Genomic DNA, 27,606 nt, shown 5'->3' on the forward strand with positions numbered 1-27,606 from the left:
GCAAGTTAGTTGAAACCTGAAAAAATCGAAAAATTGATTTTCAGTTGGAGATTGAACAAACTATGATAAAAAAGATTTTTCTTATAAAGCTCTGCGTGTTTCTGAAAGTTAAGAAGGGTGCATCTTAATGCAATACATTTTAAGTTGATACAATATTTAGAAAAAACTACACTTGCTCTTTACATTCCCTACCCCTGCCCAAAATCACCAAGTTGCTACACTTTAGCCATTGTTTTGGTTCCCTTTAGGGGAATCTACAAACCCTAGGTTCCTTTAAATTCCCCAACATGTGGGAATAAAGGGCATACATTTTACATGGATTACCTTTGGTGAAAAAACATGGGGAAGGTGTAAGAGCAAACTGCCCCAAACATCAAGGAAGAGCTCAGCTCAGGGGAGGAGGAGAGTCTCGGCACATAGAAGTTAAAGGCTCAGATAGCAAGCGCCTTGAGACCCTCAGAGGAGATTTGCCTCGCTTTATGAATTCTGGTTGATTGATTGATTGATAGCAGTGTTACTGCTCACATCATAGAAACAGAACAAGTTCAGGCCATTTACAGGGGTCTTACAGGCTCAGATCGCTTACAGCTGTAGTGATTACCTCTTAAATATTGGCCTTCAATGTATATTTGGCAATTAAATCATTATGCACTTAACCTTCAGCTTGTCTTTTCATGAAAATACTCATTAAAGACAATTTTTTCAATTTGGAAAACTAAAGCTCATTCAGCCCAATTTTTTTTTCAAAGCCACAAAAAAACTATATTTTACCCCGAAGTGTCAGCTTTTTACCTTTAGTAAACTAGCGTGGGGCTGTTGAAATTAGAGAAATTGATGTACATAAACAGCGTTCATTTCCCCTTTTTCCCGCTCCTCTCCCTGCAAGCACCATGAATACCGTGAAATATTGACCGCATCACTCTGCCAGTAAAAGCCTGCACCCATATGTACATGACAGCCATTTTAGGCACCCTGGCCTTTTTGCCTGCTCATTAGAATCACCGGCTTCCTTTCTGCGCGTATCTGAACCCCTCTCTCTCTCTCATGCATAGACTATGAAACCCTCTCCCTCTGCGCGACCCTGCCCTGAAAGGCAACCCTCCTGCTTGACCCACGCAAACCCCCCATTCCCTCTTGAAGAGGCATCCTTTGCCTTAGCTGACATAGCCCTCCCCAGCTGCACCTGACTGCCCCCGCTCTCTCACACATAAGTCATAAGACCTCTCTCTCTCTCTGTGCGACTCTGTCCCTGTGTCCACCCTGGTTCCCCCTCCCCTCTCCCTCACACGGGCAAGTCATAAACCTTCTTCTTCTGCAAAGCCCTGTCCTTGGGAGTCACGGCCGCGCCTGACCAGCACCTCCTCTCCTTTCATGAATGACCCATCTGTTAGTAAACCCTCCCTCCGCGATTGACTGTCCACACATGTCTGAGGTCATCGCCTAAGCCAGGAGATACTGTTTACTGCTTATTGTATGGAATCACTCCTCTTCAAAGGACACACTATTGATCCTGGGCACCCCACCCCCTGGGCTATGATCAGGCGCACACATCCTAAAAGTTGGCGGAACACTCAGCTGCGTGATTACCCTCCCCTCTTATCAGCAGGTCAAGGGTCCCTATTGTGAACATATGTGGGGTAGGATTGACACGAGGATCATGGGGACGTCCTTTCCGTGTTTCACAATGTCATGATTGTAATGCTAAGTGTTCTGTAAAGTATAAAAGACGACGTTGCAGCTCACTTGTTAGAGCACCTGCCGAAAGACACTGTGTTTCGTGTCCGAAATGACAGGCTCTCCTCATGAGAAATAAATCCTGTTCTTGTGACTCCGGCTCCCAGCGCCCGTCTCTTTATTTTGGTAACTATTCAGAATGGGAACTAAGAGGCGACTTGCGCCAGCCATCCGGGCATCGATACTAGTTCTGACTCCCATTTTACAATTGGCGTCCCAACGCGGGGTCCATCAGTGACATGAGGTCCAGTAAGAGAGATCCAGACGATGAGGTGAATATCTAAATGATCGGAGTATACCTGCCTTGAGAGGGCCCTCGTCCGGCTGCCGATTGAATGAACTTCACCGATTCTGAACGGACCTCTCTCGAGTGACCTACTGTCCTGACTGGAATCCCACAGGAATGCTGCATAGAGTAAGAGAACGATCGGGCGCTGGAAGGGGAAGACGAAGAACTATCCGCATGGTCCGGTCCGGGTAAGATTAAGTAGGGTGTTTTTACGCCTGATTGGTAGGGTGGTTCTATCCACCTGATTGATTGATTGGTTGTATTGGAATCAGTATTTGTATACTGATATTGTTGTTATTGGTTCATTTAGCTTTGGATGCTACTTGAAATATTGGTTCTCTTCTTGAGAACGAGACATTCTCTGTTTGCAAACGGCGGTGAATAGGAACGTTCGCCCCTCGTTGCAGATAGAGAAGGGTAGGTAATGCAGACTTTTGTCCCCGTTGTAATCCGTCATGCCTACTTTTCTCCCCACTGATTGTTTGGAATCGATTAATAATCGATTGTTGCTCTTTGAGATCTTCCCTGTCTACAAACAGAGACGAGTAGAAATATTCTGTCTTCCTTTATGGCTAGCGAAGGGCAGGTAATGCAGACGTTTGTCCCCGTTGTAATCCGTCATGCCTGTTTTTCTCCCCACTGATTGATTGGTTGCCTGGACATTGTTGTTCCAGGAATTGTTTCGTTTGAGGTATTTTCTATTTGCAAACAACGTGGAATAGAAATATTCTGTCTAGTCTTTGCAAGTAGTAAAGGGTAGGTTATGCCCCTTTGTGAATTCGTCAGTCCTACCCACTCCCCACTGATTGTTTATTTGGGGGGTAGCTCGCATGGTCCGTCCAGGAGGCTACCCTTATGGAGGACATATGCTCCCCACTCATGGGCCATTTAGTGGAAGTAGACCATCTGGTCCGTCCAGGAGGCTACCCTAGTAAGTGGAAGTACATCGTTTGGTCTGTCCAGGATGATACCCTAATGAAGGAATATATGTTCCCCTTTTGATCGATAATCTCGTTCCACCCCGGACCATTTATTGGAGGTAACTCGTCTGGTCCGTCCAGGAGTGCCCCTAATGAAAAGGACACATAAAAATATGAAGTGATCACCGTACCCTATTAACAAGAAACTTTAGCTCGAAACACGCTAAGGAAAAGAAGAATAAAAATAAAAAGAAATCAGGCTAAGTCAGTAACCCCCTGATGAGCTTTTGACTTCACTAAAAATAAGTAACATAAGAAACAGTTCGTAATAAGAAATATAAAATGGCGAAAAATTTGACAGCAAGACAGCCACGAGGTAGCTAGGTTCCGCTGCCTACTCCTGCTCCAAACATGTCTGCCTCATTGCCCACCACGCCCAAATAACGGTCACATGAAAAAGATACAAATCAATAGGTACCTACCCCCATTCCGGAAACTCCCGAAGTGCAACAGGTCCGCGGTTACGCCCATCCGGAAGGCGAGGCCTCGAGGCATGCGGGGCTCGCCTGGTCGCAGTCGGAAGGGGAGGCTGTGGGGCGGACGGCCCAGAAAACCGTGATGGCCTCTCCTTCTCTCCTCTTCTGCTGCCCTGCAGGCCACGGGGGGGGGGGGCTGTCTTGCCTCAGCCACCGACCACCCCCCCCCCCCTCTGTCTTTCGCCTGATCCGGCCCACAACGAAGGCCGAAGCCAAGGCGAGGACGGCGGCACTTACAGGTAGTCCCGCCACATGTCAAACTCCTGGATAGTTTCAGGTAGTCCCGCCACACGGCAACGCCTGGACAATTGCAGGTAGTCCCGCCACATGTCAAGGGGGGGGCTGTCTTGCCTCAGCCACCGACCCCCCCCCATCTTCAATAGCTGGCACGGCCAATATCGAAACGGCGGAGCCGAGGATCGGCGCGGGGTCGCTGGAAAGGGGAGGCGGCGCGAACGAGCCTCCCCCACCTCCCTCCAGGTGGAGGCTTCCAGCGACACCCCAACGCTCTTACTTAAAGAGGGTCCACATCGAAAAGCGGTCTTTTGCCCGGGACGGGCACACGCCCCATGCCTTCTCTCCTCAACTTTGAAGATTCTATGAGAGCCGGGGGGCCCCCCCGACCCCTCTGCATGGGTGCCCCCGTCCCCCTCACTGGGACCCGCAACATCGACGCACTCCTGCCGGCGCCAGCCTCAGTTTGGAAATGGCTAAAACACAGCCAAGGTACAGACTTGTTCAGTTCCGGTGGAACACCAGAATGACCCGGTAGGAAAATTGTTGCCGCCCTCCCCACTCTTTGACTAATGGTCCATATTGTCAGACTGTTACCACATTGCGAAAAACTTTTTTGAACTGCCAACGGAAGGTTCTGGTCCAACCATGAGTCATTGGAGACATTCTGACTATACCGGAACCTGCCTGACCTCGCCCAAAATGGCGCCGATACACGAAACGAAACTTTCGAACTCCCTGTTCACCCGGATTGCTCGAGTATTGATGCTCTGAGATATGTATGCATTTTTGAACAATGAAAGTCGATAAGATGGATAGTGATTATGTGCTTAGAGAAGAAAGCAATACAGATATTGATCATGTGTTTGGACAATGAACTGATTTAGGGTGGGTACTAATTATGATTGGGAACAATGAATTGGTGTAATTTAGACAGTGAATGAGCATCTGGATAATGAATTAATGAATTAATTGAAAAACTGAATTCTTGATATGCATCATGCTTGCTCTGTAGGAAAGTTCGATACGATTTTATTGCACTGCCGCACTTTATGCAATGAACTGCCACCAACTTCGTTCTTCTTATATACAGTTCCAATCTGCTCCGTGGCCGGTCCACTGGGTTATAGGCCTGTATTTATACACCAGCACTTTTTATTAAAAGTATTTTTGAAAAAGAAAGCATAGTTGTAGCGGTTGCATTAATGAGCTTTGAATGTATTACTACTGTGAGCAACGAGAAAGTATGATGAAGGCTGAAGGTTAAAAAGGACCCGATATTTAGCAGCTACATTATGTGTCACAGGCAGCTGGAAAAGTGTTTTAGAAGCCTCAAAACGACACCACAGAAATGCCACCTAACCACCACCCTTACACACAACCAAAAGGGGTTGCGACCAAGTAACTCATGTAGATACGCAGATCGTCAATGATTATCTATCTGACATTACTGGTCCCTCTGGGCTTAAACGCCGAGATGGTAAAGAAATGCACTACGTGGAGATAGGTCGAGTATGTGGTAGGTAAAAACATTTTTCGGATTACTGCATGCTGATGTGGTTTGAATGCTGCCCCCCCACCCCCTTCTTTCTCCTCCCTTCTGCAGGTCGCGTTGGAACATCGGCTGAAGTATGGGAGAACGATGATCGAACCACCGACGAACAAGGGAAGGAGGGAATATGAGCATAGTCCTTATGACGATAAGTTTTTAAAAGACGTAGACTTAAACATGACTGTTCCTCCTTAGAACATAGCGACTGGGAGGATGGACTGACATAGAAACTTGACGGGTACTGTATGACGAAAATTGACTCGAAATAACACGTTAGAGAATGTAACTAGACGTTTGACTAGGTAGGGAAAGGACAAAAGAAAAATGCACGGGTAAGGGTTACCAAGACTGCACCCGTCTGGGAAGTTAGAAATGTTGCTGATGTTCAAAATGTACTGCCCCCTTCTCACACTCTTATAGATCTAGCCAAGCTGTCCGACTGTTCTCCCGATCAATACTTGCCATTGCCTCAGCCTGGAGAACTTCCCACCAAAGGAAGGAACTGAAAAATGGTTTAAGATCCAACCATGGGTGAATAGCGCGACCAGGTTAATTTCTGATCGACTAACCGAGGTGTAAGTATTGGCAATTGAGAACGCTCGAAGAGATAACAAGCGAGAGGGAAAAGGAGGGAAAGGTAAAAAGAGCTAAGCACGTAGGTAAATAGGACAGTAAAGATACGAAGGATATAAAAAAAATAATAAAAAAAATATATAGATCTTGTTGGCCAACTGTTGTTTTCTGTTTTGTTGTAAATGTCTTATATATGTAATACAGGTACTGTGTTCCTTCGTCTGAGTTTGTGTGTGTGTGTACTGTAGGGGTTTATGTTCTGTCTTTGTTTGCGTCTCTCTGTTACCTGACCCCCTACTGTTCTGTGTTGTGAACGCACTAAATGACCTATTTTTGTACACGTCTCTCCCTTTCTCTATCTCTCTCCCTCACTCTGTCTCTCTCTCTCTCTCTCTCTCTCTACATGTCATACGTGTACCGAATGGCTCGTTTAGATTGCGGACGACTCTCACTCTATGTGAGAGTCTCCCTATTTCCTCTTCCTTTTTATGGTAAAATCGTGCCTCGCTGGCACCAGTCTGATTGGATACTTATTGAACGCGAAGGCGTTCAGCGAAATTGACCGAAAACTAAAATGATTGTATCTCGCCATATTACTACCTCTCCTTTCTGCAAAATGAATGAACTCGAATTGGCTGAAAAGGAAAGGACATGTAAGACGACTAAGGTCCCCCAATCTGGCCTTTATAGGGGAACTGTATGTCAATGGCACCTTATTTTTCGGTTCATCAGAGACGAACGCCAACGTCCAGATTGACCCCCAATGCCCAGATTGCCCCACCCCCCATTTTTTGCACCCAAGCGCGAGCGTCCGAAGCATCCCCGCCCCATTTGATAGACCCCAGCTGCTGTCCCGGATATAAACATGATGACCATGCGTAACTGTCGTCCCTCGAGAAAAACCTGTTTTACGTGACTCTCGATGATAGCGCCCCCGCCCTGTTTGAAAAGGTTAGCCAGCCTTGAAGGGAAATGTTAGACTGTTAAAGGCTCGGGTTTGAAAGACAAGTCTACACTGGAAGCTCCAAAATGTTGAAATTGATGAAATGCGCAGTTGATGGGAATATTATTTCTATACATTTATGTCATGAATAGACGATGAATACACTTGGCATGAACACAGTAGGAATGTTGACATATGCACTGCTTGGTAATAGACCTCTGACTGTGACCGATGAGCGTATCTCCCAAGTGCGTAGGATTGAGGGAGGAATTCACCTGCATAAATGACTTCTTCTGTCAGTTCTCTAAAAGCTTGTTTTGTACCTATTCAAAGATTTGCGATCACCGGAGGAGAAGGGTCGGACGTGCCTGGCTGCAGATCTTGAGATACATGCGACCTCGACCAAAGGTGGAGCTGCAGAGCAACAAGATACGGGACGAGACAGCAATTCCAAACGTGGAAAATGAAAAATGACAGGCTGCCCTGAAGCCCTCCGTCTGCTAACCCACGTGTGCCTGGAGTCTCCGTCCCCCTTCTTTGGGCCCGATTGATGGGCCTGCCTGCTTGTTATCCTTTGCTCCCCTGGTCCCTTTTGTGTGTCCCAGGAATTCTGACCCAACTCCGCTCTCTCTCTCCTATCGACTATTTGAACCACACCCACCCTCTTTTCCATGTGACTTCACGCCAAAAGGAACGGCATTCAAGTGGAAATAGGGTGTTGCCACGGAAATATAGGTGCCGAGCATAAGGCGCCACTAAAAGGACTGGTTAGGGAACAGGACTGTGGTCTAACAGCAGAGGACAGACCGCACCTTGCAACGCGATAGGTTGAATACGAGCTGGACCTATAGCTCCACCGCCGGTGCTCAACAGCGCCAACGAGAGGATACGGACTAGAGCCTACCAGTGATGGCTCACTGCTAAAAAAGACACTGTGACGAAGAGATCTTGTGTATTGAACTGAATTCCGCCCTCAGCTGCCTGGTTAAAATGTTCATTGGTCGCATTTTTAAGTCAGATACATTTATGCTATGCAGTGCGTCTGAATGTTAGGAACTCGACAAATGCAATTTCCTATGTGCTGCATTCTGCCCACCACGTCAACTGTCCATGATTATATGCCAAATGTTAATATTGACAAATTATAATTCTTCAACCACGCCTTTGTATTTTTGTACCCCCATCAATTACAAAAATGAACTCTGTCATGTAAAAAGGGGCGACTGTTGAAATTAGAGAAATTGATGTACATAAACAGCGTTCATTTCCCCTTTTTCCCGCTCCTCTCCCTGCAAGCACCATGAATACCGTGAAATATTGACCGCATCACTCTGCCAGTAAAAGCCCGCACCCATATGTACATGACAGCCATTTTAGGCACCCTGGCCGTTTTGCCTGCTCATTAGAATCACCGGCTTCCTTTCTGCGCGTATCTGAACCCCTCTCTCTCTCTCTCATGCATAGACTATGAAACCCTCTCCCTCTGCGCGACCCTGCCCTGAAAGGCAACCCTCCTGCTTGACCCACGCAAACCCCCCATTCCCTCTTGAAGAGGCATTATTTGCCTTAGCTGACATCGCCCTCCCCAGCTGCACCTGACTGCCCCCGCTCTCTCACACATAAGTCATAAGACCTCTCTCTCTCTCTCTGTGCGACTCTGTCCCTGTGTCCACCCTGGTTCCCCCTCCCCTCTCCCTCACACGGGCAAGTCATAAACCTTCTTCTTCTGCAAAACCCTGTCCTTGGGAGTCACGGCCGCGCCTGACCAGCACCTCCTCTCCTTTCATGAATGACCCATCTGTTAGTAAACCCTCCCTCCGCGATTGACTGTCCACACATGTCTGAGGTCATCGCCTAAGCCAGGAGATACTGTTTACTGCTTATTGTATGGAATCACTCCTCTTCAAAGGACCCACTATTGATCCTGGGCACCCCACCCCCTGGGCTATGATCAGGCGCACACATCCTAAAGGTTGGCGGAACACTCAGCTGCGTGATTACCCTCCCCTCTTATCAGCAGGTCAAGGGTCCCTATTGTGAACATATGTGGGGTAGGATTGACACGAGGATCATGGGGACGTCCTTTCCGTGTTTCACAATGTCATGATTGTAATGCTAAGTGTTCTGTAAAGTATAAAAGACGACGTTGCAGCTCACTTGTTAGAGCACCTCCCGAAAGACACTGTGTTTCGTGTCCGAAATGACAGGCTCTCCTCATGAGAAATAAGTCCTGTTCTTGTGACTCCGGCTTCCAGCGCCCGTCTCTTTATTTTGGTAACTATTCAGAATGGGAACTAAGAGGCGACTTGCGCCAGCCATCCGGGCATCGATACTAGTTCTGACTCCCATTTTACAGGGCCCAGCCGTAATCTTTCCATTTCCGCTCACACTCACATGTATTACTCTTACCCAAGGATAGGTTGTGCTGTGAATGCCTAAGTGTCATAATCACCAGCAGCCCTTAAGCAGTGTTCCCTATGTGAGTGCTGCCACTGGAGAGGTCTCAGTCGTTGCACCTTCGCCTGGGCTGTAAGAGACCACCTCCTTCACTGAGAGCCCCAAAGACATATCAACAGGCCTAAATCACCCATGCAGGAGTCCCCTCCAGGGCTGGAGGGAGATAAATGGGAACCATTGTAACTAATATTTAAGTATCACTTTTTCTTCGTACTGATCATTACATAATCCTCAAGGGTAGTTAATAAAAATGTTTGTGTTCATTGTATGAGCTTGGTATAAGATATAAAGACAAGTAGGTGGTAAGAAGGCAGACTAGTGCTGTGCGTTTCCTAAAATTTTAAAAAGCGATTTTCCCTACCTGTGATTGCATCTTTTTTTAGCTGGTTTTGCTTGTGGTTGTTGCAGTTTAAAAATTGAAGTTTTAACCTACCTGTGATTGCATAATCGTTCATCTGTTTTGTGTAGAAACGTTGGCTTTTATTTGCCTATGACTTTTTATTTGACCTGTTGAATGGTGGGATTTGCAGTCCAAAATATGTTGTTTTTCTCCTCACATTCCCTGTGACTACTTGTTTTTCCCTCCAAATGTGCCCTTGTTCTGTGGTCAGACCTTTATGTTAACCCCACCCCAGCTCCCATTTTGCGTTGTCAATTGAGTGAAACCATAACCCCCCCCCTTTTCCCCATCAGCAACATGGATATTATATCAGTGAGTGAACAGAGGGTACTTTGAGACAGCAGTAATCTGCTGTGAGCTGTTTACGCCGTGTTTTTGTATGGATTGTTTTTTGGCTAGGAGAGTTTTATATAAACAGTATTGTTAGAGGACAGTTTTTTAGGTCCTAACCTGCAGAAGTCCAAAGTGTGGATTGAGCCTGTCTGTCTCCTAGGAGCCAGCAAACCTTGTCTGAGGTCACAGGGACCTTATATAATCTGCTAAAGGATGTTGTATGTGTGCATTGATTGGTGATTGTATCCTGTGTTTCTATTGGATTAGGGTTAGAGTTCTCATTGGTTGATTTTCTGACGGTTCTGATTAGTTCTTAGGTCAGTGATTTAATTGATGTAGGGTTTAGGATTAGTGATCTGATTGGTGGGTTGGTATAGAGTTTTGGATTGGTTCCTGGGGCTTGGCTTTCTATTGGACGTATGGCTTAGGGTTTCATGTGTGATTGGTTGCTGAATCTAGGGTTGGAACTAGGGCAAGGGTTAGGCTTTCTATTGGTATAATGCTTAGGGTTTCCTGTGTGATTAGATTCTGGGAGTAGTGTTGAGATTGGGACTAGGGTTCTGCTTTCTATTGGATTTAGGGCTTAGGGTTTTTTGTGTTATTGGTTGCTGGGACTATGGTTTGGACTATGGTTGGGAGTTAGGCTTTCTATTGGACGTAGGGTTTTCTGATTTTTTGGATGTGTGGACTGATAATACGCTCCGCTCTTTGAAATTTTGGATTATTGCCCATTTTGAGGTTCGCAAATTGTCCCGAATTTGCCCAAAAATCCGCAATTTGCAAGTTGGCGGATTTTTTTGCTTGTTCGCGCTTCAAAAATACAATCTTGCATGCGCGGCGTTGACTTACCGTGATTCTGAGTTCGCCGAGTTGTTTTTCCTCCCGGTTTGCATGCGCTGCGCCATTTTGGATCTGGCTGCGTGATCGCGTGAGATTTTTCGACAGCGAGTACGTCATAGTGGCCAGCCATCTTGCACTGCGAGAGTTTGAGAACGCGACAACGTCATAAGGGCCCGCGATTACGCATCACAGGAGTAAACAATTGCGAACACGTAGATGCAACGCGCAGCTGACATCCGGCGGGAGATTTGAACAGCTCGCTTTCCCGAAATCGCAAAAATTCCAATTCTGCTCAAGGAATCTACAGCAGGCAGCATAACCCTTCTGAAAATGATGATTTGGATCAGAATACCTCCTCAGATTGACATTTGGCTGCACTTTTTTGTGCAAGGAGTCCATTTTTTGGGGGGTGGGAGGAAGGAAGTGCCCCAGAGTCTAACACTTCCTGTTCCTGTCCAGCAGGCTTCTCCCAGTGCTTTGTCCATGTCCTGGTCACTTTCATTTGGATCTGGAACTGGAAGGAATTACTTTTTGTGGCTGCTGCTAGATATTTGTATTTGAGGACTTTTTGTTTGGATCACTTTTGGATTACTTTTGGATTTGACATTTTACAAGTAAGTTGGTGTTGTTGTTTGGGGCATTGCAGTTGCTGCAACTACATTTTTTAAACTTTTTCACAACTTTAAAAAATATATATTGTGGGTAGGCACAGTATCCAGTAGGCCCAGGGTTAGTCATGGGTGCATGATACAACTGTTTCTGTGAGTTTTGTTGAACTATCATTTATGTCATGGAATTGAATAGCTCACTGTTATATGTGGATTTTTAAAAAAAATTTGGGGAGCGTGTAAAGCCACACTAGCCAGTAGGCCCAGGGGTACTCAGTGGTGCATGGACCAAGGCTTTCTGTGGGGTCTCTTGAATATTTACACTAGCCAGTAGGGATCACTGACACCCCGCGCTCCGCCCCTATTTAGGAGTGGCTCTGCATTGCTCGCTGTTGGAGGCAGGCGACCCGGGTGGCAGAGGGTTCGCGTCTGCAGTCAGGAGCAGCATTGATTCCCCGAGTGTCATCACAGCGCCCTGCTGATTGAGAGCAGCCGCACTGCATTTTAAACTGTTATACTTTGTTTTAACCTTGCTGAAAATCAACAGGAGATTAACTTCCCTTATTTTTTCAGGGCTCAGTGGTGTGCGGGCGCCATTTTACATTGGGCTGGTCAGGCGAGCTAGCTCGGCGCCACACCCCCGCGCTCCGCCCCTATTTAGGAGTGGCTCTGCATTGCTCGCTGTTGGAGGCAGGCGACCCGGGTGGCAGAGGGTTCGCGTCTGCAGTCAGGAGCAGCATTGATTCCCCGAGTGTCATCACAGCGCCCTGCTGATTGAGAGCAGCCGCACTGCATTTTAAACTGTTATACTTTGTTTTAACCTTGCTGAAAATCAACAGGAGATTAACTTCCCTTATTTTTTTAGGGCTCGGTGGTGTGCGGGCGCCATTTTACATTGGGCTGGTCAGGCGAGCTAGCTCGGCGCCACACCCCGCGCTCCGCCCCTATTTAGGAGTGGCTCTGCATTGCTCGCTGTTGGAGGCAGGCGACCTCGGTGGCAGAGGGTTCGCGTCTGCAGTCAGGCGCAGCATTGATTTCCCGAGTGTCATCGCAGCGCCCTGCTGATTGAGAGCAGTCGCACTGCATTTTAAACTGTTATACTTTGTTTTAACCTTGCTGAAAATCAACAGGAGATTAACTTCCCTTATTTTTTCAGGGCTCGGTGGTGTGCGGGCGCCATTTTACATTGGGCTGGTCAGGCGACCTAGCTCGGCGCCACACCCCCCGCACTCCGCCCCTATTTAGGAGTGGCTCTGCATTGCTCGCTGTTGGAGGCAGGCGACCTCGGTGGCAGAGGGTTCGCGTCTGCAGTCAGGCGCAGCATTGATTTCCCGAGTGTCATCGCAGCGCCCTGCTGATTGAGAGCAGTCGCACTGCATTTTAAACTGTTATACTTTGATTTAACCTTGCTGAAAATCAACAGGAGATTAACTTCCCTTATTTTTTCAGAGCTCGGTGGTGTGCGGGTGCCATTTTACATTGGGCTGGTCAGGCGACCTAGCTCGGCGCCACACCCCCGCGCTCCGCCCCTATTTCGGAGTGGCTCTGCATTGCTCGCTGTTGGAGGCAGGCGACCCCGGTGGCAGAGGGTTCGCGTCTGCAGTCAGGAGCAGCATTGATTTCCCGAGTGTCATCGCAGCGCCCTGCTGATTGTGAGCAGTCGCACTGCATTTTAAACTGTTATACTTTGTTTTAACCTTGCTGAAAATCAACAGGAGATTAACTTCCCTTATTTTTTCAGGGCTCGGTGGTGTGCGGGCGCCATTCTACATTGGGCTGGTCAGGCGACCTAGCTCGGCGCCACACCCCCGCGCTCCGCCCCTATTTAGGAGTGGCTCTGCATTGCTCGCTGTTGGAGGCAGGCGACCCCGGTGGCAGAGGGTTCGCGTCTGCAGTCAGGAGCAGCATTGATTTCCCGAGTGTCATCGCAGCGCCCTGCTGATTGAGAGCAGTCGCACTGCATTTTAAACTGTTATACTTTGTTTTAACCTTGCTGAAAATCAACAGGAGATTAACTTCCCTTATTTTTTCAGGGCTCGGTGGTGTGCGGGCGCCATTTTACATTGGGCTGGTCAGGCGACCTAGCTTGGCGCCACACCCCCGCGCTCCGCCCCTATTTAAATGCCCCCCAATGAGGAAGCGCAGCGGATGAGCGCAGCGGCGCGCCGAAGGCGCGCCGAAGTCGAGCCTAAGTCAAGCCCGTCTGCGGCCGTCTGCGGCCGTCCGCGGCCGGTCGGGGCTAGGGGCGCGTCCTAATGCCTTTCCTATCTCCTACTCATCTGAGGATCTAAAAGCTATACAGGGCCATTGGTCTCTACCCGACTCCACCATCAGCTATATTTCCTCTCTTGGTCTTGCTCCTCCATCTCCTCAGTTTCCTTCTTCTTCGTTGACACCCCCGAAGCTGCCCTTTTCTCGCTCTGGTTCTCCACCTTCCCCCCCTCCCTTGTCTATCATCCTGCTCAATACCAGGTCAGCGGTTAAACACCATCAGTAACTGTTTGTTCTGCTTAACTCCCACAAGCCTGACATACTGTTCTTAACCGAAACCTGGTTTTGTGAGTCCTCTTTGCCCTCCCTTTTAGCTGCTCTCCCCCCTTCTTATGTGGCCCTCCGTGCAGACCGCCCGGCGGGCAAGATAGGGGGCGGCGTGGCTCTTATTGCCCGGTCTGAGTACAATTTTCAACTTCTTCCTTCCCCTCCTATCTTCCCAACTGAGCACCTTGTGATTCGCTCTCTTACCTTTTCTCCCCCGCTTACTTGTTTGCTAATGTATCGGCCGCCCCAGTCTTCCCACTTGTTTATGCCAGCCTTTCAGGACTTACTGGCCACTTTGGCGGTTAATTACGCCTCAGTCCTAGTGTTAGGCGACTTCAACTTTTGGCCCACGGACCCCCTTGAGTGTAATTCCTCCAAACAGTTTACAGAATCACTTCTATCCCTGAATTTTGTCTCTCACATACAAGTCCCGACACACATAAACGGACATGTGTTAGACCAGGTTTGGTCTCTCAATACCTCTGTCTCGTCCATGTCTGTGTCCCCATGTCCCTGGTCAGACCATGCCCTAATCTCCTTTTCCCTCCACCTCAACCCTGTAACCAAGGTCCCGCTTGCCAAAAACACCTGGGCGCGGAACTGGAACCGTGCCAACCTCCCTTCACTATCTTCTTCTCTCTGGAACTCCTCACCTAACCTGGCGGGTTTATCCTCCTCATCTCAAGCCACCACCATTAACACCTGGCTCGCTGGAGGCTGCGATTCAGTAGCCCCCCTACGTCGGATTTCAACTAGACGACCTAAGGAGTCTAATCGTTTAGTTTAGTGAAGATCTGAAGGAAAAAAAGCTGACCCTCCGGCGAGCTGAGAGGCAATGGAGAAGGGACTATTGTCCTTTATTGAAAACCCATTATTCCACACTATTAAGCGACTACTAAAAAGCTATACTAGGAGCCAAAACTGCTTATTTCTCAGCAAAAATTCTGGTGGCAGAGAATAAATCTAGGGAGATCTTCACAATTGTCCACGACCTAGCTTTTTCTGACAGGGCTACACTTAAACCTCCTCCCACCCAGTCCTTATGTGATTCACTGAACTCTTATTTTTTAGAAAAAATTACTAGCATCAAGACCAATATTCCTCCACCCTCTCCCACTTTTGTTGAACCTCTTCCTTCTACCGTCCAGTGCTGTCTTTCTTCGATCCCCCCTCTCACCGAAGAAGTATTCCTGGAAATACTTCCTAAGGGAAAGTCAGGCTCCCCGGCAGACATTTGCCCGGCCCGTATTCTTCAACAGATTTATTCTGTTTGCACCCAGCCCCCGATCACTTTTTTCAACAGTTCCCTTGCTCAGGGGGTTGTGATTCCAGCACTTAAATCTGCTACAATAGTGCCTATTCTGAAGAAGCCTGGTGCAGATCCGTCCGCCCCAGTCAACTATTGCCCTATCTCACTGTTGCCCTATTTGGGCAAGGTGCTTGAGCGCCATGTAACATCGGTACTCAGCGCCCATGTAGAAGCAACTGGGGGCCTGGCGCCCCGTCAGGCGGGTTTCCGGCCTAGGCACTCCACTGAGTCCGTCGTGGTGTCGGTCCTGGACAACCTCAGGGAGGGCATGGACCAAAACAAACACCAGGCCCTGGTGCTCCTCGATCTCTCGGCCGCTTTTGATACGGTGGACCACTCCATCTTGCTTTCAAGTGTCAGAGAGGCGGGAATCGGGGGCTCAGCCCTGGTCTGGCTATCGTCCTTCCTGAGGGACTGCACCCAGGCGGTCCGGTTGGGAGATTTCTCGGCCACCCCACTGAAGGTCACTTGTGGTGTTCCCCAGGAATCTTCTCTTTCCCCTCTTCTGTTTAATCTTTATATCTATCCCCTAATCTTTGCACTCCAGCAGCTGGATGTCACCGTATATAACTATGCGGATGACCTCCAGCTCATCTTTAACCTCTCTTCTTCTTCCTATTCCATCTCTAACTTTCAGACTATTATGATTTTTATCAGGGACTGGATGAGCCACAACCACCTGAAGCTGAACCCGGATAAAACTGAGTTGGTTCTCACTGGTGGCTCTTCCAGTCCCTGGAACTCTTTATTTTGGCCATCTTCCTTAGGTTACCCTCCCACTCCCTCTCCTACAGTCAAGACCTTAGGCATCAAAATGAATAACCATCTTACCCTACACTCACAAATCAGCTCTGTTGTCTCTTCTTGCTTTCTCACTCTTCGCACTATTCGCACTGTTTCCCATTTCTTTTCTCCCCTGGCACTTAAACTGATCATGTCCGCCTTGGTGATCTCCCGGCTGGACTACGCCAATGCCCTGTACAACGGCATTCCAGCTTACAGCTTACGAAAGCTCCAGTTGGTCCAGAACCAGGTGGCCCGACTAGTGTACGGCCTTTCCCGCTCCCACCACTCAACTCATTTATTGAAGGCGCTCCACTGGCTACCTGTCAGGGAGCGATCCCTTTTCAAAACTGGCTGCATGGTCTTCCAGGCGCGCCAGGGCTCAGCTCCCGCCTTCATTACCTCTTTGATAAGGGAATATGTCCCGGCCAGAGAGCTTCGCTCATCATCCGAATCTCTTTTGCAGGTACCCCGCTACAAGCGCAAAAAGTGGGGAGGGGCCAACTTCTCATTTTTGGCACCCACTTTTTGGAATTCCCTCCCCGACCACCTACGGTCGGCCAAGCACTACTCTCTCTTCTGTAAAGGCCTCAAAACCTTCTTATTCAATCAGGCCTTCCCGTTGTAAATTGTCCTCATTGCTCCCTCTCTTTGCACCAGTATCTATTGCCTCTCCTCTGCTAATTTTGCCTCCATAGCGCCAAGAAACCGTATGGTGAACGCAGCGCTCTATAAGTATTTTAAATTCAAATTCATAATATCGATGTAGCAAAATATTGATTAAAAAATATAGAATACCAAAATATCGACTTCCTATCTCCAAACAGGTAAGTACAAAAATATCGAATCACAAAAATCGATGTAAAAAATATAGTAAGTCAAAATGTCGAATTTTTTAAATATCTTAAAAGTAATGTAAAAAAAATGAAATATTAAACTATAATTAACTTAAACAAACTTAAAATACTTAAATACCTTTAAATTAATAAATAGTTAATTTAAGGTAAAAATAAATAAACATACAATTACCTTTTTTAAAACACACATATATATATATATATATATATATATATATATATATATATATATATATATATATATATATATATATATATATATATATATATATATCTATAGATATATATATATATATATATATATATATATAGATAGATAGATAAAACATATACTATATTTTTACAATAGGATAGCAGGAGAGTAACATTTACTATTACCACTCCAGTAAATGCAATAGTAGAGAGTGCAACAGTAGGAAAAGCGTTGGATAGCGGAAGAGTTAAAATTACCATTCCTACTCCAAAGAGTGCAACAGTAGGGAAAGAGTTGGATAGCGTAGGGGTAAAAATTACTATTCCCACTCCAGTGAGTGCAACAGTAGGGAAAGCTTTGGATAGCGTAGCGGTAACAATTACTATTCCCACTCCTAAGAGTGCAACAGTATGGAAAGTGTTGGATAGCGTAGGAGTAAAAATTACTATTCCCAATTCAGTGAGTGCAACAGTAGGGAAAGCGTTGGATAGCGTAGGGGTAAAAATTACTATTCCCACTCCAAAGAGTGCAACATTAGGGAAAGCATTGGATAGCGTAGGAGTAAAAATTACTATTCCCAATTCAGTGAGTGCAACAGTAGGGAAAGCGTTGGATAGCGTAGGGGTAAAAATGACTATTCCCACTCCAGTAAGTGCAACAGTAGGGAAAGCATTGGATAGCGTAGCAGTAAAAACTACTATTCCCTCTCCAGTGAGTGCAACAGTAGACAAAGCGTTGGATAGCGGGAGCGTAAAAATTACTATTCCCACACCAGAGAGTGCAACAGTAGGGAAAGCGTTGGATAGCGTAGGGGTAAAAATTACTATTCCTACTCCAAAGAGTGCAACAGTAGGGAAAGGGTTGGATAGCGTAGGGGTAAAAATTACTATTCCCACTCCAGTGAGTGCAACTGTAGGGAAAGCGACAGCGTTGGGTAGCGTAGGGGTAAAAATTACTATTCACACTCCAGAGAGTGCAACAGTAGGGAAAGTAAATACTTCATCTATGAATAAAAATACATTAAATATTATTACCAAATACAAATAAATTAAAAGCAATTAAGAATTTTATATAATATAATATTTAATCAATTACAAATTAAAATTAAAATTCATTATTACAAATAATTACCTATTAAAACAAATTATTTACCAATTAACAATTAGTTAATTACCAATTAAAAAATAATTAAAAATTACAACAAAACAGATCCTATAAATAAATTAAAATATTTAATTTATTACAATTTAATTACTTCCCACCCTATTCCCCTATAAACCCACAACCCGCTACAGAAAATAAAATAATAAAATAAAATAATTATCAATTAAACTATTAATTAAAATTAATTACCAATTATATTTTAATTAATTACCAATTAAAAAGTTAAATATCAATTAATTCAAAATAAATACCAATAAATAAATTTAAAAATATAATTAATTATAATTAAGTTACTTCCCACCCTATTCCCCTATAAACCCACAACCTGCTACAGAAAATACATTAATACAATTTACATAATTATCAATTAATCAATTAATTAAAATTAATTACCAATTATATTTTAATTCATTACCAATTGCAAATTTAAATATCATTTAATTCAAAATAAATACCAATAAATAAAGTAAGTAAAAAAATTAATTAATTATAATTTAATTACTTCCCACCCTATTCCCCTATAAACCCACAACCCTCTACAGAAAATACATTAATAATATTAACATAAATATCAATTAATCAATTAAATAAAATAATTACCAAATATATTTTCATTCATTACCAATTAATTATTGATTAACAAATAATTCAAAGTAATAAATACCAATAAATAAATTAACATATTTATTTAATTATAATTAAATTACTTCCTACCCTATTCCCCTATAAACCCACAACCCGCTACAGAATTATATTATGCAAAAATGAAATACCATAAAATTAATTAATTAATTAAAATAAATTATAACATAAATACACACTTTTCACACATATACTAACATAAAAAATACTTAAAAATCTGAATACTATAAAAAAATTAATATTAACTTACTTACCTCAAATTCGAGATTTTTGTTTTCTATATTCTGTCCATTCTATATTTTTGTTGCCTATATTCTGTCCATTCGATATTTTGTCCATTCTATATTTTCGATTCGATATTAATGCTATTCTATTCTATATTTTTGTACGCTATATTCTATCCATTCGATACTATGTCTATTCGATATTTTTAACTCGATATTAATGTAACTCGATATTAAAAACTCGATATTTTGAGTGTATACCAGACAGTAGGCCCAGGGGTACTCAGTGGTGCATGGACCAAGGCTTTCTGTGGGGTCTCTTGAATATTTTAAGCATCATTTAGGGCATGGATGGCATTGGATTGTGGTGTTTATTGTGTGTTTGTTCGATTATTTGGGGTGGTGTTGGGGCCTGGTCATGTGGGTGTGGGCCATTTTGAGGCCCGGTCCTGGCAGGGCCTGGCCATGTGGGTGGGGGTAAAGGGGCTATTTTGAAGTCAGGCAGTGTGCTTTGTGCCATAGGCCTGCACCCAGTCTGCCCTGCTTTCATCCATTATGCCCAGGGGTACTCAGTGGTGCATGGACTAAGGCTTTCTGTGGGGTCTCTTGAATATCCGGGTGCGATTCGTGCCTGGAACCGATCTCTAAATATGTAGACTTTTTCCTCAAGCCGTTTGTCAGTCAAGTAAAGTCGTACCTCAAGGATACCACCGACTTTTTGGTTAAAGTTGAGGGAATGGAATTCAACAACGAAACTGAGATCATGGTGACCATGGGCGTCACGTCACTCTGCACGCAAATTCCACAGGATGAGGCGTTAGAGGTTATGGAAATGTACTTAGACACCAGGGAGAGACCCCATCGGGTCCCCACATCGTTCATTCTCGAACTAGCAGAATTGACACTGAAGAAAAATTATTTTCGCTTTAATGATCAGTTCTTTATCCAAATCAAAGGTACGCCCATGGGTTGTCCCTATGCGCCTGAGATGGCAGTACTGTACATGGCAGAATATGAGCGCAAATTTGTTGATAACAATAATCCATTCAAGACACATATCAAACAGTGGTTGCGATACATTGACGACGTGTGGCTCCTGTGGCAGGGGAGCCACACGGAATTGATGGCATTCCATCAATGGCTGAACAACAGACACCAGGATATTAAATTCTCTATTGAACAAAGCAACAGCAAAATGACGTTTCTCGATGTAGAAATCTCCAATGACGAGGGTCACTTAAAAGCGTCCCTCTATAAGAAAAAGACCGACAAAAATACAATTCTACACCATTATTATTATTATTATTATTATGTTTCTTATATAGCGCCTGAATCGACCCCCGAAGGGGTATCTCCGCGCTTGCCTTGGGAACCCGTCCTGGCTTTTCCCTGTGAGATAGCCCCTACAGGGCATCCCCAAGGTGAAAGCCAGGCATCCCGCCGCGGGGGGCCGTTGTGGAGATTAAGCAAGCTTAATGCCCAGAGTTGCAGAGTGTGAACCCATGATTAGGTCAGGCACCGAAGCAAGAATTATCGAGTCCATGGACATTTGAGCTTAAGACCCTGCCGCGTCGGGAATTGAACCCTGGTCCCGGGTCTGACCTCTGCTTCAGGGTCTGCCTGCTCTAACCAGTGAGCCACACTTCTCCACCATAGAAGTGACCATCCCAGAAATCTTAGAGCGAATCTTCCCTATGGACAGCTTCTTAGGATAAGGAGAAACTGTTCAGAGGTTGCGGAATATGACCGACATGCCCAGACATTCTGTGGAGAGATGATCAACAGAGGTTACCCTAAAAAATTACTTAAACATTCATATAAACGGGCACGATACACTCCCCGAGAGTGCCTGTTAACACAGGATAAGCACAAACCAGAGCTTGATAAGATGGTCTGTGTGACCACATATGGCCCAGACACCCACAAAGTCAGACAGATAATTCTGAAAAACTGGCACCTTCTGGAGGAACTAGAATGTCCTTTCCCGAGGCCAATATTTGCATACAAAAAGAACCGAAGCATAGGCCAGCAACTGGTACGTGCAGATGTGCGAATTCAAAAACCAAAAAGTGACCTACTCTCCCAATGGGGCCTCAAACCCATTGTGGGACACCACAAATGTGGGAATTGCGTATCATGCGAAACCACGATTGAAGGCACTGAATTTACCCACAAAAATATCAAATGGAAGAATGTAGGATTTTCTAACTGTCGGATACGAAATGTTGTGTATGCGATTGTATGTCCTTGTGACAAAATTTGTATTGGGAAAACAAACCAACAAGTTAATACCCGCATCATGCAGCACAGATCTAGAATAAAAAATAAGGTAGCCAATGCACCCATGGTACAGCATTTCACAGAGACTGACCATCGAGAAACTGAATTTAAATGGACAGTATTATATAGCATCAATCAGACAAAATGTCCTCCGGACACTAAAAAAGTGCTTCTAACGAAAGAGGCATACTTAATCTTGAAATTTAACAGCACCCAAAGCGGGTTAAACACACTGTCAGAAGTCTCCAGGCTCTAATCTCCTTAACAAAAAACCTAATGGTTAAGTACTTAAATAGTGCTTTGTGCGAGTCAGCTTCAGAATGGATTGTCTGCACAAGACCTTAGATTCACACAATACTATGGCAAACATTTTTTAATGAAGAATGTTTCATGCCAGGCGGCACCTCAACCACTTCGAACTACACGTCCCATAACCCTTGGACCACGTGACCGAAATTTTCTTATGACGCCGGCAGCAAGATGGCTATTGTTGCCACTGAACGTCAGCTGTAACGCGGAAGTGCAGAACGACTGAGCGCTGAAGACTGTCAGATGCCTCAAACGCAGAATTCTTTTTCAGTAAAGGTAGGAGCCATGATCAGAAATGTAATACAAACACGCCACACAAACGCGAGCGCAATGCACATAGTGATCAAAACCCTCCTGTTTTTAATAGATTGAAGAAAAACGGCACCGCATCGCCAAGAGAGCAGGCTCACGCCCGCCGAGGGACGCCGCCCTTTAAGGTAGATTGATCCTGAGCATCCTTAACGTTAAAAAACAAGCTCGCCCAAAAATTAATTGTATAAATAATTCCGAATTTTTGTAAATAGGGAGCACAAGCCATACCGAACCCCCAGAAGTAATATATAAACAGAACACAGAAGAAAATAAGGAGGAGACGGAGACACACTTTAGGAGCAGCGGTGCTATAAACAGGTATGAATCATAAGCACCGTTCACGAGCTAGGGAAGACCACCCCACAATTTCCATTATACTTATAGTCAGAACTACTTTCACAGAGTTCCCAGAGACATTGAAAGAGCTAGAAGGCTGTTGATCCCCCTGGATCCGGCTACACGCAAAGTTACAGGTACACATTTGTTTAAAGGCAGAGGTAAAGTGAAGCGAAATGGGTGAGAATAACAGAACTAAGGTGTTGTTCTCTCTCTTTTTTCTTTTTGCACATAATGTCCAGATATAGAAAGGATAGAAGTGACAAGGCCCTGATGAGATCCCGTTCATTGAATTAACGGGTTCGAAACGCTTCGGCATAAAGAAGGCTACAAAACACACAGGATTCACTGCGACTTGGACTCATTGATTTGTACCCATTTAGCCCTCTTTCAGACTCTTTGTCCTTCAATGATCCTATGAAAACGAGCATTTTTGATATCGGCATTTCTGTTTCCAATTTAACTATTTGAACATTTGCCGTAATACAAAAACAATGTGCAATGTGTTGTTTAATTTTCGTTGGATTTGATGTTTTGAAATTATTGTGTTGTCATTCATGATTTTCATATTTGTAATTAAGTGTCACATGTTTCGTGTGTTTCTCAAACATGCAATAGAGATTAATTTTTTTGTATTTGAATGAAAAAGTAAAGGGTGAAACTAAATAAACCTACATAATCAGAAGTAGTCCTGATTTATGTACTTGTATTATCAAGCAACAAAGAAGTGTGAGGGGAGCAAGTTGTATATTAATTGGTTTTGTGCCATAGGCCTGCACCCAGTCTGCCCTGCTTTCATCCATTATGCCCAGGGGTACTCAGTGGTGCATGGACTAAGGCTTTCTGTGGGGTCTCTTGAATATTTTAAACATCATTTAGGGCATGGGTGGCATTGGATTGTGGTGTTTTTGTGTGTTTTTTAATTTTTTGGGGTGGTATTGAGGCCTGGCCATGTGAGTGGGGGCCATTTTGAGGCCTGGTCCAGGCAGGGCCTGGCCATGTGGGTGAGGGTCAAAAGGCCGATTTGAAGCCAGGCAGTGTGCTTTGTGCCATAGGCCTGCACCCAGTTTGCCTTGCTTTCATCCATTATGCCCAGGGGTACTCAGTAGTGCAGAACCAAGGCTTTCTGTGGGGTCTCTTGAATATTTTAAACATCGTTTAGTGCATGGATGGCATTGGATTGTGGTGTTTTTTGTATGTTTTTCGAATTTTTGGGGGTGGTGTTGGGGCCTGGCCATATGGGTGGGGGCCATTTTGAGGCCTGGTCCTGGCCGGGCCTGACCATGTGGGTGGGGGTCAAGGGGCCATTTTGAAGCCGGGCAGTGTGCTTTGTGCCATAGGCCTGCACCCAGTCTGCCATGCATTCATCCATTATGCCCAGGGGTACTCAGTTGGTATTCTGTCCATTCGATATTTTGTCCATTCTATATTTTCGATTCGATATTAATGCTATTCTATATTTTTGTACGCTATATTCTGTCCATTCGTTATTATGTCCATTCGATATTTTTAACTCGATATTAATGTAGCTCGATATTAAAAACTCGATATTTTGAGTGTATACCAGCCAGTAGGCCCAGGGGTACTCAGTGGTGCAGGGACCAAGGCTTTCTGTGGGGTCTCTTGAATATTTTAAACATCATTTAGGGCATGGGTGGCATTGGATTGTGGTGTTATTGTGTGTTTTTCCGAACTGCCAAGCCATGTCTTTCCTGGACCGAAAGGAAGCATCCTGGGACCGGTTTCTGGCATTCCAGCCGTCTTCAGCCAGGATAGCTTGACTCCAGTGGTGTAGTAAGTACTGGACTCAAGTCTGGGCATACCCATCCCACATAGGGTGAACAGCAAAACACACAAGATGATGGAGGGAATGTTGAAGAATGGCAAAATATTCACCCCCAGTCACAGATCTGGGTTTCTTTAATCCATCGTTATTGTGCTCACCAAGCTACCCCAGTTCAATCAATCAATCAATCAGCAGAATTTGTATAGCGCGCTACTCACCCATAAGGGTCTCAAGGCGCTGAGGGGGGGGGGGCGTTGATACAGCTCGATCAGCCAGGTCTTGAGTAGTTTCCTGAGGAAGAGATGGTCCACGGTCAGCCGTAGGTGAGTGGGGAGGGTGTTCCATGTCTTGGCTGCCAGGTAGGAGAAGGATCTTCCTCCGACGGTGGATTTGCGGATACGTGGGGTGGAGGCGAGGGTGAGGCTGGTGGATCGGAGCTGGCGGGTGGGTGTGTGTAATCTGAGGCAGCTGTTGAGGTACTTCGGGCCCGTGTCGTGGAGAGCCTTGTGTGCGTGGGTGAGGAGTCTGAACGCGATCCTTTTGTTGACAGGGAGCCAGTGCAGGTCTTTCAGGTGGGCAGAGATGTGGCTGTGGCGAGGGATGTCCAGGATGAGTCGTGCTGAGGCGTTCTGAATGCGCTGGAGTCTTTTCTGGAGTTTGGCTGTGGTTCCGGCGTAGAGGGTGTTCCCTTAGTCCAGACGGCTGGGGACGAGGGCCTGGGTGACCGTCTTCCTGGTTTCGGTGGGGATCTATCGGAAGAACTTTTGGAGCATGCGCAGGGTGTTGAAGCAGGATGACAGGACGACGTTGACTTGCTTAGTCATCGTGAGGGAGGAGTCCAGGATGAAGCCCAGGTTGCGTGCGTGGTCCGTTGGCTTGGGTGCAGTGCCCAGGGCAGGGGGCCACCAGGAGTCGTCCCAGGCGGAGGGAGATGGTACGAGGATGAGGACTTCCGTCTTGTAGGTGTACTTATATAGCGCAACCTGTCACCCAAAGGGCATCCTGGCGCTTGCTTAGGGAACCCGTCCTGGTATTCCCCTGTGAGAGGCCCCGGCAGGGTGTCCACAAGGTGAAAGCCAGGCATCCCGCTGCGAGGGGCCGTTGTGGAGATTAAGCAAGCTATTGCCCAGAGTTGCAGAGTGAGACCCCGTGAGTCGAGTAGGCACCGGAGCGAGATTTGTCGAGGCCGTGGAATTTTGAGCCCGAGACCCGCTGAGGCGGGGAATCGAACCCTGGTCCACGGTCGATCCCAGCATCCGGGTCTGCCGCCTCTAACCACTGAGCCACACTTCTCCACAAGTCTGAGTTCAGTGTCAGGCAGCTGATCTTCATCCATTCTGCGACGGCTTTCATTCCTTCCTGGAGGTTGGCTTTGGCGGTGGCGGGGTCGTTGGTGAGGGAGAGGATTAGCTGGGTGTCGTCGGCGTAGGAGATGATGTTGAGGTTGTGTTGGCTTGCGATGGATGCGAGAGGGCTCATGTAGACGTTGAAGAGGGTGGGGCTGAGTGAGGATCCTTGCGGAACGCCGCAGATGACTTCGGTGGCCACGGATCGGAACGGGGGAGGCGGACCCTTTGGGTTCTTCCGTCAAGGAACAAGATGATCCACTCCATGGCCGCCCCTTGGATTCCGGTGTTGCTGAGGTGCTGTATCAGGGTGCGGTGGCATACGGTGTCAAAGGCTGCTGAGAGGTCCAGGAGGATGAGGGCAGCAGTTTCCTGGTTGTCGAGCAGGGACCTGATGTCGTCGGTGGCTGCGATGAGGGCGGTCTCGGTGCTGTGGTTTGCCCGGAAACCGGACTGTGAGGGGTCGAGGGATCTGTTGGTCTCGAGGAAGGCGGGGAATTGTCTGTTGACGGTCTTCTCGATAACTTTGGCTGGAAAGGGGAGGAGCGAGATGGGGCGGAAGTTCTTCAGGTCCGTTGGGTACGTGGTGGGTTTCTTCAGAAGGGCGCTCAGCTCGGCATGTTTCCAACTCTCCGGGAAGGTGGCGGATGCGAAGGAGCTGTTGTTCCGGAGTTGGGGTGCGATGATGGCATCGGCTTTGTTGAAGATGAGGTGTGGGCAGGGGTCGATAGGGGAGCCGGAGTAGATGGTGTTCATCAGGCGGGTGGTGTCTTCGGTGCTGATAGGGGTCCAGGTGCAGAGGGTGGTGGTGAGGGGCGCTGGTTCAGTGATTGGGTGCGTGGTCAGCGCGCCGAAGCTGTTGTGTATGTAGGCGATCTTGCAGTGGAAGAACGAGGCGAGTGAGTCGCAGAGGTCTTGCGAGGATGTGATGTCGTTGTTGCAGGCGCTGGGGTTGGAGAGCTCTTTAACGATGCTGAAGAGTTCCTTGCTGTTGTGGGTGTTGTTGTCCAGTCGTTCTTTGAATGTTGTCTTCTTGGTGGTGCGAATCATCTGGTGGTGCTTGTGGGTGGCGTTCTTGAGGGCGGTCATGTGCTCTGTTGTCTGGTCGTGGCGCCAGGCTTTCTCGAGGGTGCGGCAGGTTTTCTTGGAGTTTTTCAGGTCGTCGGTAAACCACAAGGCTTTCCTGCTGCCGGGTCTGCTGGGAGGGTTCTTCAGTGGTGCGAGTTCAGTGGCGCAGTGGGTGAGCCACTGTGTGAGGTTGCGGGCTGCTTCATTGGGGTCCGTCGTGTTGGTGGGCGGGTTCTGACTGAGGGCGGTGGTGAGCTGGTCGGCGGTGATCTTGCTCCAGCTTCTTTGGGGAACCTGTTGCGGGTGGTGGTGGGTCGTGGTTCTTCTGAAGTTGAAGTGGACGCAGCTGTGGTCTGTCCAGTGTAGTCCGGTTGAGTGGCTGAAGTGGATGTGCTTGCTGGAGGAGAAGATGGGGTCAAGCATGTGGTCGGCGTAATGGGTGGGGGTGTTCACCAGTTGCTTGAGTTCGAGGTTGGCGAGGTTGTCCAGCAGGGCGGCGGTGTTGCAGTCCTTGTTGTTCTCCAGGTGGAAGTTGAGGTCCCCTAGGAGGATGTAGTCTGTGGAGGTGAGGGCGTGCGGACTGACGAAGTCTGCGATGGCTTCGCTGAATTGTGTGCGTGGTCCCGTTGGTCTGTAGATGAGGGTGCCTCTGAGGGTGGTTTTGGGGTCGGTGTGAATCTGGAAGTGAAGGTGCTCGGCGGCGGTGAGGGTGTCATCGGAGTTGGTCGTGATGCGGATGGTGTTTCTGTGGACAATGGCGATGCCTCCTTCAGTTTGGTTGATGCGGTCCCTCCGGGTGATCTTGTAGCCCTCCGGGATGGCTATGGCGATACTGGGGGCTGAGGAGGCGTTCATCCAGGTTTCTGTGAGGAAGGCGATGTCTGGTGATGTTGTGTCGAGGAGGTTCCAGAGTTCGACGGCGTGTCTGTGGACGGAGCGGGTGTTGATCAGGATGCGCTTGAGGTGGTTGTTGCTGGAGCTCGGCTTGGCCGGTGCGGTGCAGGATCGGAGGCAGGTGAATTGGCAGGCCTGGCAGGTGA

The sequence above is a fragment of the Lissotriton vulgaris genome, chromosome 11 (assembly GCF_964263255.1).
Source record: "Lissotriton vulgaris chromosome 11, aLisVul1.2, whole genome shotgun sequence".
In the NCBI taxonomy this organism is placed as follows: domain Eukaryota; kingdom Metazoa; phylum Chordata; class Amphibia; order Caudata; family Salamandridae; genus Lissotriton; species Lissotriton vulgaris.